This window comes from Euprymna scolopes, chromosome 46 (genome assembly GCF_053919585.1).
Source record: "Euprymna scolopes isolate OS-2025 chromosome 46, ASM5391958v1, whole genome shotgun sequence".
In the NCBI taxonomy this organism is placed as follows: Eukaryota; Metazoa; Mollusca; class Cephalopoda; order Sepiida; family Sepiolidae; genus Euprymna; species Euprymna scolopes.
Window position 1 is genome coordinate 62,621,901 of NC_136527.1, and position 19,130 is coordinate 62,641,030.

A 19,130-nucleotide genomic window follows, 5' to 3' on the forward strand; every position below is an offset into this window, starting at 1 on the left:
AAAAAATCGAAAAAAACGCCCCAAAAAACGAACGTAAGGCAAACGAATGATGTTAAATATAAAAATGGGAAAACAAAAAAAGAAAACAGAAAAACGAACGTTAAAACTACTTTAAAAAATCTGAAAAATAAAAACAAAAAAAAAAACACGTGAAAAATAGCTTAAATAACCCCGGGGGTACCCGGCGTTGCCCGGGCGTTTGGAGGTGTGTGTGTGCTCGGGCGGGGGTGGGAGGTGTTAATCAAGACATAAGAATAAGCGAAGTAAATATATCGAAAAAAAACACAAAAAAAAAATTAACGTAAGGCAAACGAACGATGTTAAATGTAAAAATGGGAAAAACGAAAAAGAAAATGCAAAAAAGAAAAACGAAAGTTAAAACTTCTTTAAAAAATCTGAAAGAAAACACTGGCTTAAATAACCCTGTTTCACTATTAAAATTTAAAAAAAGAAGACATCTCACACCACGATTCGAACCCAAAACCTTTAGATAGTGAGGCCGCGCTCTAATCAACTGAGCTAAGACGACGTTGACAAAATTGTGTCCCTTTTTCAAATATTTAAAGTAAATCATGTTCCGACGTCGTATGACACATGCGTAGAACCAAACTCGTCATGAGAGGACAGTTTTTGCTGACCCCACCCTGTAGAAAAATGCTGATTTCAAGGTGAAGGAATTAACGTTTTTGGTCAGTTTTTTGATATTTCTCGGGCGAAAGTTGGAACTTTAAAATGATACGAATCTGGCAAAAATCCGTGACCCGTGTCGAAAGTTTTTGCGAGACATACAAACACACATACATACATACATAAAAACATACATACATAAAAACATACATACACAAATTTTCGCTTTTATATTCATAGACTAGCGAGGGTATCCGGCGTTGCCCGGGTGTTTGGAGATGTGTGTGCTCTTAAATAAAAAAGAAACTGGGGAGGGGGTAGGATCGAACCCGAAGCCCTGAGGCAAAGTTTGAAAATAAAATGTAAAAAAAACATGAACCGTTCGGCCAGCAAGAATGAGTTACTGAAAGATATTTGAATTTATTTAAATAAGAACCAAATTAACAGGTGCCCGCACGGAAGTCGTAGAGCGTTACGATGACAACGACGACGACGACGTGACGTAAGCAATAGCTATTCAGCAAATGAGGTCAATGACCAGGTTTGTTTTTTATAAGTGAAGTAAAAAAAAGAAAACATAAAAACGAACGTTAACACTTAAGCAGGAGGGGGGTAATCAAAACATCGAAAAAAAAAACACAGAAAACTAACGATGTTAAATGTAAAAATCGAAAAAACAAAAAAGAAAACAGAAAAACAAACGTTAAAACAAACAAACAAAAATAAGCATGTGAAAAATGGCTTAAATGAGCCTGTTTCGATATTAAAATTTAAAAAATCGGTGGGACCCGGGTGTTTTTGGGTGTCGCTAAGAATAAGTGAAGTAAATCAAAAACAGAAAAACGAACGTTACGTGAAAATGGCTTAAATAACACTGGTTCAATATTTTAATGTTAAACATCGAAAAAAAAGACATCTCACACCACGATTCGAACCCAAAACGTTTAGATAATGACCCAACGCGCTAACAAACTGAACTAACGCGACATACATGAAACTTAGTCAGTTCTTCAACTATTTAAAGTAAATCAGGTCATGGCGTCATCTAACGCATGCGTAGAATTGGTCGTCGTCACTAGAGGACCGTTTTTGTTGACCCCCCTGTCGAAAATTGTCGACTTCAGGTGAAAAAATTAACGTTCTTGGCCAATTTTTCGATATTTTTCGGGCGAAGGATGGGGCTGCAATATGATACCGAGTTTGTGAATTTTTGTTCTGTCTGTCGAAAGTTGTTTTAGCGGACACACAAACACACATGCATACATACAAACATACATACATACATACAAACATACATATACACATTTTCGCTTTTATATATATAGGGTATGAAAAGGAAGGGTTGTAAATTTGGGTTGCATTTGGGGGTATCAAAACCAAAGCAAAATATGATGAAAGTAAAAATAAAATAGATAAACCCCATAATTTATTATACCATACCTGTTCACACTGAAATACTTATCACAATATTCTGTGAATCTAATTTAAAAACCCTGTTAAACTTTGTGACATATTTCCATTTTATGGAGGTCAGATGCGAACGTACACCCCATAATTTTATTATACCATATTTATTCAAATTGAAACATAATTATCAAAGTATACTTACGCAGATAGATATGAAAAGTCTTTATTAAAGTTTGTTCCTATTTCCATTCTATTGAGGCCAGGCGCGAACGCAGACCCCACAATGTTATTACACAATCCCTATTTAAGTTGAAACATAGTTATCAAAGTATTATTATGTACATCTGTATCAAAAACACTTGTAAACGTTTTTGTTTCAATTTTAAAATTTTTTATTTCCATACTTTGTGGACCAGGCGCCAATGCAAACCCCACAATTTTAATGAACCACCGTTCTGCCAGATCAACCATACCCATTCATGTGTCTCGATGTGTAATTAGTTTTTAAAATAGTCAACCATATAGGAGCCTATTCGTGACCAGACACACACATACACATACGCGTGCGCATTCAGCTTTATATTATATACTAGCGGGGCTACCCGGCGTTGCTCGGGACCGTACACACAATGAAAAAATTGATTATTCTTATGAAAGAGGAATTTTGTATGTTTATGTATCATTTGCTATTTCGAGCAAAAGAATATTTTACCTACATAAGACGGGTATTACACATATGAAATAATTGTATTTTACCTAGGTTAGGTAATTTACAGCATGTATATGCAAGGACAGGTAATATGCAACACATTTATCTCATCAAATTCCAAGCGATTCCAGGTATTTTGCTAATATATATTCTCGCCTAATTCATTCAATCCCGGGCAATGCTGGGTGTTTTGCTAGTATATATCTCAATCAATCTCATGAAATCCTGGGCGACGCAAGGTATTCTGTTAGTATATATTTCAATCAATCTAGTTCAATCCAAGGAAACGCCATGTATTCTGCTAGTATATATTTGCATCTATCTCATTACATCCCAGCTGACAATGTATTCTGCTTGCATACATTTGCATGTATCTCATTGAATTCAGGGTGACTCCTGGTAATCTGTAAGTATCTCGTTGAATCCCATAATTCTTGGATTGTTACCCATTTCGACAATTTAATCCACATTATCGCTCACCTGTCTAAAATAATAACTTTAAGACATTGTCTTGGTTGGTTTTTCATTACAAATACATCATCAAAATAACTCACATTTAATCATTTTTCATAATTTTTTGATATGTTACTAATTTCAACAACCATGTCACATGATTTAACTTACATTATTGCCTCCACTCTTACTAAAATAAAAACTTTGATACATAGGCTATGGTATGTTACTAATTTCTGCTATCATTTTTCATGAGTAAATCCACATTATCGCCCCCTTCTATCACTAAAATAATAACTTTTAGACATTGTATGGCTGGTTATTTCATTACAAACCCACCAACAAAGTAACTCACATTATATCATTTTTCATAATTCTTGGATATGTTACTAATTTCGACGATTATTTTTAATGAAGTAACCCAAATAATTGCCACCTCTTGCTAAAATAATAACTTTCATAAATTGTCTGGTATGTCTACTTCATTATGAATATACCAATCAAATAACTCACATTTCATCATTTTTCATAATTTTTGGATATGTTGCTAATTTCAAATGTCATTTTTTCTGAGTTCAATCACATAATCCCTCTCCTCTTACTAAAATAATACCTTTGAGACATTTCTCAGCTGTTTATTTCATTACAAACACATCAATAAAATACCTCACACTTCATCATTTTTTCATAATTCTTGGATATGTTATGAATTTCGACAATCAAATTTAATGAGCGCGCACATATTATCGCCCAATTCTAACTAAAATCATAAATTTGCTACATTGACTGGGCTGTTTATTTCATTATAAATACACCAATCAAATAACTAAAACTTTATTTTTCATAATTCTTGGACGTGTTACTAATTTCGACAATAATTTTCAAGAGTTAATCCACATTATCGCCACCTCCTATTATTAAAATAATAACTTTTAGACATTGTATGGCTGTTTTTTTTCATTACAAACACACCTATCAATTTACTCACATTTTACCATTTTTCATAATTCTTGGATATGTTACTAATTTCCAGAATTATTGTTAATAAAGTAACCCAAATAATCGCCCCCCCCATTAACCGATATGATCCCGTTCCTCTTACAAAAATAACAACTTTGATACATCTTCTAGCCTGTCTATTTCATTACGAACACACCAATGAAATAACTCACATTTAATCATTTTTCATTATTCTATGATATGTTACTATTTTCGACAATCATTGTTTAAAATTTAACCCGCATAATCGAACCCCCTCTTACTAAAATAAAAACTTTCAGACAATATCTGGGCTGTTTATTTCATTATATAAACACACCAATCAAATAACCCATATTTTATCATTTTTCATAATTCTTAGATATGTTACAAATTTTGACAATCGTTTTATTTTATTTAACCCACATAATTCCCTCACCTCTTGCTAAACAATAACTTTGACATATTGTCTTGCTGGTTATTTCATTATAAACACATCAATCAAATAACTCACATTTTATAATTTTTCATAATTCTTGGATATGTTACTAATTTCAACAATCGTTTTTAATTATGCAACCCACATAATCGACCCCCTCTTACTAAAATATTAACTTTAAGACTATATCTGGGCTATTCAGTTCATTATAAACGCGTCAATCCAATAACTTACATTTAATCCCTTTTCATAATTCTTGGATATGTTACTAATTTCGACAATCGTTTTTTTATAATTTAACCAACATAATATCATTTCCTTTCGCTAAAATAATTACTTTGTGAGATTGTCTGACTGGTTATTTCATTACAAACATATTAATCAAATACCTCACATTTTATCATATTTCATAAGCCTTGGATGTGTTACTAATTTTGACAATCATTTTTCATGATTTAACCCACATAATCCCTTTTCCTCTTACTAAAATTATAACTTACAGATATTATCTGGCTAGTTATTTTATTACAAACACACCAATCAAATAACTCACATATGATCATTTTTCATAATTCCTGGCTATGTTACTAATTTTAACAGTGATTTTTCATGATTAACCCCACATAATTTACCCCGGCCTTCTAAAGAAATAACTCTGAGGCTTTTCCTCGGCTGTTTATTTCATTATAAAAGCAGAAATAAAATAACTTACATTTCATAACTTTTCATAATTCTTGGATATGTTACTTATTTCGACAATCATGTTTCATGAGTTACCCAACATTATCGCCCACTAAAATAATACATTTGAGAAATTGTCTGGGCTGTCTATTTTATTACAAACATACTAATAAAATTACTCACATGTCATCAATTTTCATAATTCTTGGATATTTTACTAATTTCGATAATACTTTTTCTTCATTTAACACTAATTGTAGCCCCATTCTTACTAAAATTATAACTTTAATGCATCATCTTGGCTTTCTATTTGATTAAGAACACACCAAACAAATAACTCAAATTTACTCATTTTTAATAGTTCTTGGATATGTTACTAATTTTTACGAACATTTTTTATCATGTAACCTACATAATTCACCCCCTCTTACTAAAATAATAGCTTTCAGACTATATATGGGCTGTTTATTTCATTATAAACACATATAACTTACATTTAATCACTTTTCATATTTCTTGGATATGTTGCTAATTTCGACAATCATTTTTTCATGATTTAACCCACATAATCCCCTTCCTCTTACTAAAATAATAACTTTGAGACATTGTCTGGCTGGGTTTTTTTTTTCATTACTTAGATACTAACTTTCAGACAATATCTGGGCTGTTTATTTCATTACAAACACATGCATCAAATAACTCACAGTTCATCATTTTTCATAATTCTTGGATATGTTATTTATTTGGACAATAATTTTTCATGATTTTACGACTTAACCGCCCCATCATGAAGTTACATTCAGGGGAGCTCACTCGCATATTATAACAATGATTGTATATTTATGTAATGATATTTGACAATGAAGCTACATCCAAGGGAGGTCATTTGCATATTAAAGTAATGATTGCATATTATTCTAATGGTATTTGACAATGAAGCTACATAAAAGGGACATCACTTAAATATTATAACAATGATTGTATATTATTCTAATGGTATTCGACAATGAAGCTACACTCAAGGGAGTTCACTTATATAATATAACAATGATTTCATATTAATCTAATGGTATTCGACAATGAAGCTACACCCAAGGGAGGTCACTTACATATTATAACAACAATTGTATATTAATCTAATGGAATTCGACAATGAAGCTAAACCTAAGGGAGGTCACTCGCATATTATGACAATAATTGTATATTTTTCTAATTGTTTTTCATGATTTAACCCACATCATCCCCTCTCCTCTTGTTAAAATAAAAACTTTGAGACATTGATACTGGTTATTTCATGATAAACACACAAATCAAATTCTATCATTTTTCATACTTCTTGGATATGTTACTAATTTCGACAATCATTTTCGATGATTTAACATGCATAATCACCCCATTCTTACTAAAATAACAACCATGCAACATTGTCCAGGGTGTCTATTTCATTACCAATATGCACATCAAATAACTAACATTTCATAATTTTTCATAATTCTTGGATAAGTTATTAATTTTGACAATCATGTTTCATGCGTAAACCCACATAATCCCCTTCCTCTTACTAAATTAATACATTTGAGACATTGTCTGTGCTGGTAATTTCATTACAAACACACCAATCACATAACTCACATTTCATACTTTTTTACTTTTCTTGGATATGTTACTAATTTCTACAATCATTTTTAATGATGTAACCCACATAATCAACCCCCTCTTAATAAAATATTAGTTTTAATACTATATCTGGACTGTTCATTTCATCATAAAACCCCAATCTAAAAACTTACATTTAATCACTTTTCATAATTCTTGGATATGTTACTAATTTCGACAATCGTCTTTCATAATTTAGCCCACATAATATCCTTTCCTTTGCTAAAATAATTATTTGTGACATTGCCTGGCGTGTTATTTCATTATAAACACACCAACAAATAACTCGCATTTCATCATTTTTCATAATTCTGTGATATGTTACTAATCTGGACAATAATTTTTCATTATTTTATGACATAATCACACCATGTTCCTATATGGGGCATTCTTTTAGCACAAATCTGATCCATCCTAGGAATTCTCCTAGTAAACATCCCACCCATGTCATCCAATCCCAGGCAACGTCGTGTATTTTACTAATACATATATCCACCTTTCTGATACAATCCCCGGCAACGCTGGGTATTATGCTAGTACAAATATCCAGCTATGAAGCTATATCCTAGAGTGTTCACTGGCATAATATTACATTGATTGCATATTAATCTAATGGTATTCGACAATGAGGCTACATCCAAGGTAGGTCACTTGCATATTATAACAATGATTGTATATCAATCTAATAGTATTAGAAAATGAAACTACAGCCAAGTGAAGCCACTTGCATAATCTAATGGTAGTCGACAATTAAGTTACACCAAAGGGAGGTCACTCGCATGTTATAACAATGAGTGTATATTAATCTAATGGTATTAGACAACGAAGCTACACCCAAGGGAGGTCACTCGCATATTATAACAATGATTGTATATTATTCTAAAGGTATTCGGCAATGAAGCTACATTCAAGGGAGGTAACTTTAATACTATAACAATGATTGTATATTATTCTAATAGTATTCGACAACAAAGCTACATTCAAGGGAGGTCACTTGCATATAATAACAATGATTGTATATCAACCTAATGCTATTCGACAGTAAAGCTACATCCAAGGGAGGTCACTTCCATATTAAAACAATGATTGTATATTATTCTAATGGAATCTGACAGTGAAGCTACATCCAAGGGAGGTCACTTGCATATTATAACAATGATTTTATATAAATGTAATGGCATTCGAGAATGAAGCTACATCCAAGGGAGGTCACTTACAAATTATGACAATGAATGTATATAGATGTAATGGTATTCGAGAATAAAGCTACATCTAAGGGAGGTCATTTGCATATTATGACAATAATTGTATATTAATATAATGGAATTCTAGAATGAAGCTACACTCAATGGAGATCACTTACATAGTATGAAAACAATTGCATATTAATCTAATGGTATTCGACAATGAAGCTACTCTCTATGGAAGTCACTTGCATATTACACCAATGTTTTTATATTATTCTAATGAAATTCGACAATGACTATACATCCAAGGGAGGTCACTTAAATATTATGACAATGATTGTATATTATTCTAATGGTATTCAACAATGAAGCTACACCCAAGGGAGGTCACTTACATATTATGACAATGATTGTATATTAATTTAATGGAATTCGACAATAAGGCTACACCCAAGGTAGTTCACTCGCATATTATAACAATGATTGTACATTAATCTAATGGAATTCGACAATGAATCTACATCAAATGAGGTCACTTGCATATTACCCCAATGATTGTATATTAATCTAATGGTATTCGATAATGACACTTATTCCAAGTTGAATCTTATCACAATGATTGAATATTAATCTAATGGTATTTGAAAACGAAGCTACATCAAAGGGAGATCACTTGCATATTGTAACAATGATTGTATATTAATCTAAATGAATTCGACAATGAAGCTACACTCAAGGGAGGTCACTTGCATATTGTAACAATGATTGTATATTAATCTAAATGAATTCGACAATGAAGCTACACTCAAGGGAGGTCACTTGCATATTGTAACATATATACAGCGCAAGCACCTTCTAAATTTTTCAAATCGGACCTATACTGCACAAACACCTTCAAAATTGTCAAATGGGACCTATACTGCACAAGCACCTTCAAAATTGTCAAATCGGCCTATAATCCACAAGCACCTTCAAAATTGTCAAATCGGACATATAATGCACAAGCACGATCAAATATTTTCAAATCGGATCTATACTGCACAAGCACCTTCAAAATTGTTGAATCGGACCTATACTTCACCTATATCATACAATCCCAGGCGACACTTTGTATCTGCTAGTACACATCCACCTATGTCATACAATCCCGGGAAACGCCAGTTGTTCTTCTAGTGCATATACACCTACTTTATCCAATCCTGGGCTATGCCGGGTATTTTGCTAGTACAGATATTAAGCTGCACTCAAGGGAGGTCACTTGCATATTATAACAATGATTGTATATTAATCTAATGGAATCTGATAATGAAGCTACATCCAAGGGAGATCACTTGCATATTGTAACATATATACTGCGCAAGCACCTTCTAAATTTTTCCCATCGGACATATACTGCACAAGCACCTTCTAAATTTTTTAAATTGGACCTATACTGCACAAGCACCGTCTAAATATTTCCAATTGGACCTATACAGCACAAGCACCTTAAAAATTGTCAAATGGGACCTTTACTGCACAAGCATCTTCAAAATTGTCAAATCGGCCTATAATCCACAAACACCTTAAAAATTGTCAAATCGGACCTATAATGCACAAGCACCATCAAATATTTTCAAATTGGACCTATACTTCATAAGCATCTTCAAAATTGTCCTATCGGACTTATACTTCACCTATATCATACAATCCCAGGCGACACTTGGTATTCTGCAGTACACATCCACTTATGTCATACAATCCCGGGTGATGCCGAGATCACTTGCATATTATACCAATGATTGTATATTAATGTAATGGAATTCGACAATGAATCTACACCCAAGGGAGATCACTTGCATATTATAATGATTGTATTATTCTAATAGAATTTGACAATGAAGCTACATCCATGGGAGGTAACTTACATATCATACCAATTATTTTATATTAATCTAATTGTATTCGACAATGAAGCTACATCCAAAGGAGGTCACTTACATATTATGAGAATGACTATATATATTAATCTAATGGTATTCAACAATGAAGTTACATCCAATGGGGGTCAATTACATAAAATGACTATTATTGTATATTATTCTAATGGTATTCAACAATGAAGCTACACCCAAGGGAGCTCACTTACATATTATGACAATGATTGTATATTAATTTAATGGATTCGACAATAAGGCTACACCCAAGGTAGTTCACTCGCATATTATAACGATGATTATATATTAATCTAATGGAATATGACAATGAATCCAAGGGAGGTCACTTCATATTACCCCAATGGTTGTATATAAATCTAATGGTATTCCATAATAATGCTTAATCCAAGGGAGGCAAGTTGAATATTATCACAATGATTGTATATTAATCTAATGGTATTTGACAATGAAGCTACATCCAAGGGAGGTCACTTGCATATAATAACAATGATTGTATATAAATCTAAATGAATTCGACAATGAAGCTACACTCAGGGGTCACTTGCATATTGTAACAATGATTGTATATTAATCTAATGGAATTCGGCAATGAAGCTACACTCTAGGGAGGTCACTTGCATATTATAACAATTATTGTATATTAATATAATGTAATTCGACAATGAAGCTACACCCAATGGAGGAAAATTGCATATTATAACAATGATTGTATATTAATCTAATTGTAGCTGATAATGAAGCTACATCCAAGGGAGGTCACTTGCATATTGTTACATGTATACTGCGCAAACACCTTCTAAATTTTTCAAATCGGACCCATAATGCAGAAGCATCTTCTAAATTTTTCATATTGGACCTATACTGCACAAGCACTTTATAAATTTTTCAACTTGGACCTAAACTGCACAAGCACCGTCTAAATTTTTCAAATCGGACCTATACTGCACAAGTACCTTCAAAATTGTCAAATGGGACCTATACTGTTTAAGCACCTTCAAAATTGTCAAATCGGCCTATAATCCACAAGCACCTTCAAAATTGTCAAATCGGACCTATAATGCACAAGCACCATCAACATTGTTCAAATCGGACCTATACTGCACAAGCACCTTCAAAATTGTTGAATCGGACCTATACTTCACCTATATCATACAATCACAGGCGACACTTGGTATTCTGCTAGTACACATCCACCTATGTCATACAATCCCGGGCGATGCCGGTTGTTCTGCTAGTGCATATACACCTACTTTATCCAATCCTGGGCTATGCCGGGTATTTTGCTAGTACAGATATTAAGCTACACTCAAGGGAGGTCACTTGCATATTATAACAATGATTGTATATTAATATAATGGAAAATGGCGTCTCGCTTTGTTTTTTTTTTAGTAAAAGCATCGATGGTTAATATTTTTTGTAAGCATATTTTTTTTTTTACTTCACATTTTTTTCTTGTTATTTTTCGTTTAACTATCATATCTAATTACACTGTGCAACACTAAAAAAAGTACAGAATATTTGCAACAATTTTTGTATACCTAGTAACGTGGAAATTTTATTTCTGGCTTTCTTTTTGTTGAATTAGGTATAATTTGTGCAAAATTGCCACAGTCGTAAATTTCAGTAAAAACGTCAAAAATGGGTTACTGACGACTTTGCAGTCACATATTATGTGTATTAAATTATAAATCTTAAGAGAAAAACACAGTTTAATATACACATATTATGTACATTATTTGCTAAATCATTTATTTGCTAAAGTCAGCCGAAATAAGCTATTTTTCCAGATTTAAGAGAGCTAGATGACAGAGCTAGCTTGGTTAGCATAATATTTTCTAGACCAAGGGCTAATTTTTTCAGAAGTAAAAACATGGTTTGGTGTTCACCACCTTCCGAAAAGCCATGGTATTCGTCAAGAAAGGCATTTTTTAATGTAGGCTAAAAAAAATCAAGGAAAAGAAGCTAAAACCTGCCTCAGAACCTTATTTGTAGGGCACAGGAAAAAATCTGAGGGTTAAAAATAGATATCCATTTAATAAAGTATTTTTTAACTAAAAACTACAATAAAGACCGGATTATTGTGTATTTTAATGTTTGAAACAGGGTCACGTGACATGACTCAGCGTTTAATAAATTACGTATAAATATCATTAAAATGTCACGTTATTTTGGGCCCCCCCCCCCCTGTAGAAAATCGATCAGCTGACACACTTCTGATGGTCCTTTTGGGCTAATTTTTCGATATTTGTTATCCAAAGGCTGGGGCTTTCATATGATACCAAGTTTGTTAATTTTTGTTGTGTCTGTCAAAAGTTTTTAGCAGACATACAAACAAAACACACACACACACTCACACACATTTTGCCTTTTATATATTAGAAGAGAAGACTAGCGGGGGGTACCCGGCGATGCCCGGGTGTCTTGAGGTAAATCAAAACTCCGGGGGGGGGGTTAAATAATAATAAAAAAATGTTTTGGTTGGTGAGTATGAGAATCGAACCTGTAGCCTTGAGTTGGAAATTAATGTGTGAGAAAAAAAAACGTGCGATGTTACCATTGGGCCACCGCGACATACAGTGTAGATGTGTTTGAATTTATTTATGTAACTATAAAAACAGGCGTGCGTAATAAAAGTTAACTTGGCTGCTTCCATTTTACCTAATTAAGAAGGTCAAATAGAAGTCACGCAGCGTCTGAGTTTATACATATACTGATATACAAGATCTGAGTTTATGTATATACTGATATACAAGATTGATCAAAGCTGATTGCTTCTGGACGTTTTTCACGGCGCAATGCCGCGAACACGTCGTTTGAGTTTAGTTTCAGTTTATTTATACTAAAAAGCCCAATCAACACGCGAGAAGCCAAAATAACAATAATTTTGTAAAAATCGACGTAAATAAATCTATACGCTACGCGCTTTCCTAATTCCTAGATATTATTATATAGAACCTATGTACACAGTTTTAAGCGATAGTAATGACCCCGGGAGCGTGTGCTTGAAAAGCCTTTTGAAGACATACACGAAATGGTCACACACATTTTGCCTTTTATATATAGAGATTATTTATTTCGATAACGAAAAAGAAGTACTTTTTTCTTAAAGAAAGTTTTTATTGTAAAAAAATATTCAACGACATTTAATATGAGTGGAGATATAAAAACGTTTAGGTGAGAAGACAATTAATATTATTATCAAATTGTGAAAAAAAAAAAAAAAAAAAAAAGAGGTAATCCCAAAGATCAGTGCTGCTCGGAAAAAAATCAAGCTAGTAGATACAGTTGATTGTGTAAGGTGGAACAAAGTCACGGATACACGAAAAACGAAACCATATATTTATTTAAAAAAAAAAAAGAAAAGAAAAATACTTTAGTTTTAACATTTATTGTGTTATTACGAAACAAAAAAAGGGAAAAACACTTCTTGTATGTATATATATATATATATATATATATATATATATGTATATATATGAAAATATATGTATATATATGAAAAGAAAAAACACTTCTTGTTGGAAAAAAAAGTCATAACTGAGAGTAGCTAACCTGAAGTGAGGTTGCAAAAAAAATACAATCTTCTTTGCGGCTTTCTTCTCAGGTCTTGTAACCACAGTAACATAAAATAAAGGAATAAGTGACTCTTCACAAAGGAGGAAGGTTTTTATAACAATTACCTTACTCTATTAGTATAAATAACCACAAGGCTATTGTTCTTCTTGATTGTTGGAAGAGCATCCTCACCTCCGGCAGCTACACTCAGGTAAGCTATGTATTATTCACCACACTCTCCCAACAAAAGAAAAAAAAGAAAAAGAAAAAGTGCAATATATATATATATATATCTTCATAAAAAAAACTAAGTTGGCGTGACCCTGCAGGGGGACTAACAGGTGCTAGGCCTCAGTCAAGGGCCACCTGGAGGTAACAGTGGTTCAGGGTACCCTCATTCTGTCCCTTAGCCTAGGCTCCGCTGTCGGTTGTAGTTTATAGTCCTACCCAAGACTACTTCTATTGAGCAGGTAACAGACTAGGTCTACCCCTTCGTCTCTTTTGAGGTGCACAATCACTGCAGTACCATTTCTGTCTTGCGGGTGGAGCCAAGTCAATTCCAACACACTCAAAATGATACCACTCATCACAAGAATCGCAGCATATCATATCTTGGTTCCCTGGAGGTCTATTGCAGGCAGGACACAACCAAATGGTGCCATCTTCTTCCGAAAATGAACTAGAGGATTCCTGATTTTGACTGCTACCTGCAGCAACAGGCGAGGATGCACCTGCCTGACTCGGTTCACTTTCCCCAAGGTCATCATCAGATTGCGAAATTTCTATTGGATATAAATTCTTTAGTGAATGGACGTTCACCAAACCATCACCCTGTCTGACACGAGCTGTCCTCACCACTCCATCTTGTCCTGGGAGAACCTCAAGTATAGTACCCAACATCCAAAAGGCTCGTGGTTTTAAAGGGCTCTTGACCAAGACTACATCATTTCTTTTAATGCGATTCTGAAATGGTATCTGAGATCTTCCTGGCATCCTTCCTCTAAGATCAAGGAAGTACTCCTTGTACCACAGTTCTCTAAATCTTGACAACCATTCATTTCATAATCCAATCGTATCGATCAACCTTTTCCGGCTGGGAGGAACCATGGTGGAGAGATCATCTCTTCCCAACGGTACCAATAGACCAGGGCTTTTATTGGGTCTAATAAACATATTGGGTGTGATGATCATTGGTTGCCTGTCAGTGGACTCTTGATAAGTAAGGGGCCTGTTGTTTACAGCCCGCTAAATATCTGAAACAATAGTTAGGAAGGTATAATAATCTACCTTACCCCTACCAATAACCTTGTATAGGCAAGATTTTAAAGTCTTGATGCTACGCTCCCATACTCCTCCAATCCAGGGGAAAAATAGTGGAATTATCTCCCACTTAATGTTACATGATCCAAATTTGGCCTGGTAGTCCTGGAGAAGACAAAGGCACTTAAACAGTCTTCCACTACCCAGAAAGGTTTTTGCGTTGTCGCTGAGAATCGATTCTGGAACACCATGTGCATTAGTAAATCTGACTAGAGCCTGAAAAAAGGACAATATAATCATGTCTGGCACCACCTCTATATGCACTGCTCTTACACTCAAACAAGTGAACAACAACAGATACATTTTTTTCTCACTGTTACCCTCCTTCACCCAAAAATGTCCTGTGAAGTCCACTCCAGTGTTCCTATAAGGAACCTTAAATTCGACACGAGAAGTTGGTAGATTGGCCATGTTCTCAGGCAACACCGGCCTAGAATTGTATCTTTTACACCTTGTGCAGGAATTCAGGGCATTTTTGACTGCCTGCCTCCCTTGAGGTACCCAGTATCCACGACATCTCAATTCCGTTAAGGTTGATCCTGTACCCAGATGGGAACATTTAAGATGGCAGTCTAATATCACAAGTCGGGTCAGGTGATGATTCTTGCCCAGCAACAAGGGATTCTTAACTTCATAAGAAAACTGAGAAGATCTGTCCAGCCGTCCATGCGAGCAGATCAACCCTTCCTCATCTAGAAAAAGATCAAGTGCCTGAACACGATTACCATAGGATTCCGCAGGTAATTCAATTCAGCCGTAAATTCCTGCTGTTGAGAACATTTTATTAAGTAAATTGCGGCTTTCTTGTTGTAGCTGTCTTCCCTTTTCCTCATCAAGCCGATGAATCAGAAGACTAAAGAAGTTACCCTCAACAAACAGGTAAACGTAGAGAACCGGCGCATGGAGATCACCGAAGCACACTCCTCATCCACAATCTCAGCAAAATTTGTTGATGAACGAACAATCTGCTGGCACCTATCATCAAGACAGGGCAACTCCTGCTCTGGCCAAGTCAAGACCCCACCGCGCAACCAAGAAGGGCCATGGTACCAAAAGTCAAAGTTGTCTCGGAACTTCCTTATCGTTAATCCATGAGTGATTAAGTCAGCCGGGTTTTCGGTGGTAGAAACATACCTGAAGGTCGGCCTGATGCCGTAGTTTGTTTCCAAATCCAGGCTCATTAGCAGAACATCCTTTAACCTATTTCTAGCAGAGATGATTTTACTAGTCATCGTTTCTGATAAAATCCATGACAGTACTACTTGTGCATCTGTTACCACACACAACCTAGAAGGGCGGACACCCTTGCATCCTACCAAGATAGTGGGCAAACACTTCAGAGCAAGAAATACCGCCATTAGTTCTAAAGTTGGTAATGTCTTATCCTTCACTGGAGCCACTCGAGCTTTGGCAAAGATCAATGCAGAATTGTTGTCCTGAACATAGTAGGCTGCAAATCCATATGCTTCTTTAGAAGTGTCACAAAACAGGTATAACTCTCCAGTTCAGTTCCCGTCATGGGCCTGTCTGCAGAAATGCATGTCACTCAATTTAGATAAGTCTTCTGCCAGGTTCCTCCAAGAAGACTGAAACTCTGGAGAGACTTCCTCATCCCATTACACACCTCGCTTCCATAATACTCTCACCAAAATCCTACTCCTTATAGTCACGGGCAGGCAAAGAGATAAGGGATCAAATACCTTTGCCGATTCCGAAAGGATTTGCCTCTTAGTAGATGCACTCGGATCACACTTAACAGGAGCAGTGCAGAGCTTTTCTGAAATAGGATCATACCGGTACCCGAGCACCATCTCCCATCCGGCCTCATGAGTACTCAATGTACCATCTTTCCTCATCTCCTCCCTAAGGCTGTCGCAGTTTGAGTTACAGGACTGCACCACAAATCCACCTTCCTGCAACCGCCTCCTAACCCGGGAATACAGCCTTACAAGCTTTGCTGGGTCAGACTCAGTAACCACCAGGTTGTCGACATAGAATTGGTTCTCCATCGCAATTCGACATTCATCAAAGGGATATTGGGCTGCATGAAACTTCAAGATACTCCCCAATATAAAGGGACTTGAGGTGAATCCGAAAATCAACGTGGCGTAGTGGAAACATCGAAGGCGATCACCATCCTTCACAAAAAAAACAGAACCTGTTCTTGTCTGCCTCCAGTGCAAGGTGAACCATCAAAAAAGCTTTCCTGATGTCTGCAATCAAGACAAACTTATTCGATCTAAAAGACATCAACAGGTCCAACATATCTCCTGTCATTCACACCAGAGTATGCAGCCTCGTTAAGAGAAGCAGAACCACCGACCTTCAAGCTACAGTTAAATACAGGCGTGATTTTAGTAGTAGCTGCCGGATCCGTCTTGAAAACTGGCCGATGAGGTACCCATACATAGTCCACAAAATTTTGAGGATCCACCTGTATTTCCTCAATGATGTCCTCTCGTAGCTGCTGAAGGAATACATTTACATACTCCTGGTACAGCCCCTTTTTCTCCAGGCTCCTGACCACACGATCCAAAACGTGCAAAGCAATAGCATGATTAGAAGGAACCAGAGCTTATCTGCATGCCAGGGTAATTGCACATGATATTTCCCATCCCTGAATGTTATAGATTCCTGGAACGGCCGAATCATACCCTGATCATATCCTGAAATCTCTTCTCCATCCTGAATGCCCAACGACTCAATGCTGAACATTTTCTCCAATCCTCTTTCCACATCGCTAGAGGGAAAGACATCCACCCAGGGGTCTGCATAGGTAGGATCGGCTTCCAAGATGAAGCAAACATGCAATGATTCCACTTGGGGAGTATTCTCCATCACTGCACTGAACAAAGTAGAATCTCTTGAAATAGGGGCAGGATTTGTAGGAAAAAAAGTGTCTACCTCACCAAAGGGAATCAAAGCAGCAGGAACAGAGAATGACCGACCCCCCAAACAAAACACCAACTGTAAGGGACCCAAATGTTGCACCAGATCCAGACCCATAATTCCACTTATAGCCACCAAATCAGTGCCAGACTCAAATTGCCCAGCCAGAGAACATCCAGTTCGTTTGAACTCTTCCAACAGCAAATGCCAATTTTTTTAGATATAAGGATAGGTCCAATGAGTTGGCAACCAGTACCGGGAAGTGCCCCACATGACCAGACCCTAAGTCCACATCCAATTTCACCTCTCTGTATATTTGCTCACATTCTCCAAGAAGAGTAGTCAGCCTCAAATGACAATCCAAACTGTCAGAACTCAAGGAACCCAAGGAGTGCAAGACATCACCAGACAAATACGTTCTGCCACTGCCAGTATCCAATAGGCAGTTTACAGAAATAGTTCTTCCTTCTCGACCAAAGGTAACACAAATCAGAGGAAGTAGTTTACTCGAGTAACCAGAAGGAGACTGACAATCTAAATCTATGTGGAAAGAAACATCTCGGGTTGTAGTGGCTCTAGATTTTGAAACAGTTACCCGAGAATTGTTTCGATGGATATCCGAAGAACCAGGCAACCCGCCGCTTTTAATTAGCAAGCGTTTAATAGCCTCACTGGTGTCTTGCATCAAAACTGACAGAGAAGGAATTCTAGAGCCGCATAACTGAATAAGCTCTCCTTTCAATGCTCTCGGAAATTTCAAAAAAAGTATTTTGGCCATTAATCGGGCCCCCGCAGAACCATCCTCAGAGAAATCACAATCGAGAGAGCTGGCCAGTTCTTCCAGAATGGAAGCTCTTTTGCATATGAAACTACTAAGATCCTCATAAGAACTCTCCCCCTTGGGGGAGAAATCGATAATATCTTGGAATATCTTATCAATGATGTCACTAACATCTAAATATTCTCGTTTTAATACTGCCAGTCAGTGGCGGCTCGTACCTAAGATTAGTGGGGGTGCTATTATAAAGAAAACACCTATTGTAAGAAAAAAAATGTAAGGAAAAATTAAAGATGGCGCCCGACTCTCTCTTTAACACGGTAAGATATCCTCAACACGGCACAAGAAGCAACAGCCACACGATTCCCCAGCCAACTCAATCGTCACTCCCCCACGTCTTTCCCCTCACCCGCTTTTATCGTCGTTCTGGGCCGGCTAAATTTGCATATTCCGAGAATTCGTGTGACTTTGCGAGACATCATACTTTACAAAAGACGGCGGTCGCCATCTTGGTCCC

At 35.8% G+C, this 19,130-nt stretch overlaps 1 long non-coding RNA gene across 1 annotated transcript in view; it reads right to left on the bottom strand.

Annotated features, from left to right (window-relative positions):
• The window catches only part of LOC145271408 (uncharacterized), a 241,237-nt gene that overhangs the window by 48,023 nt on the left and 174,084 nt on the right, over nucleotides 1–19,130 (bottom strand). The gene's annotated exons all lie outside the window — the stretch shown is intronic.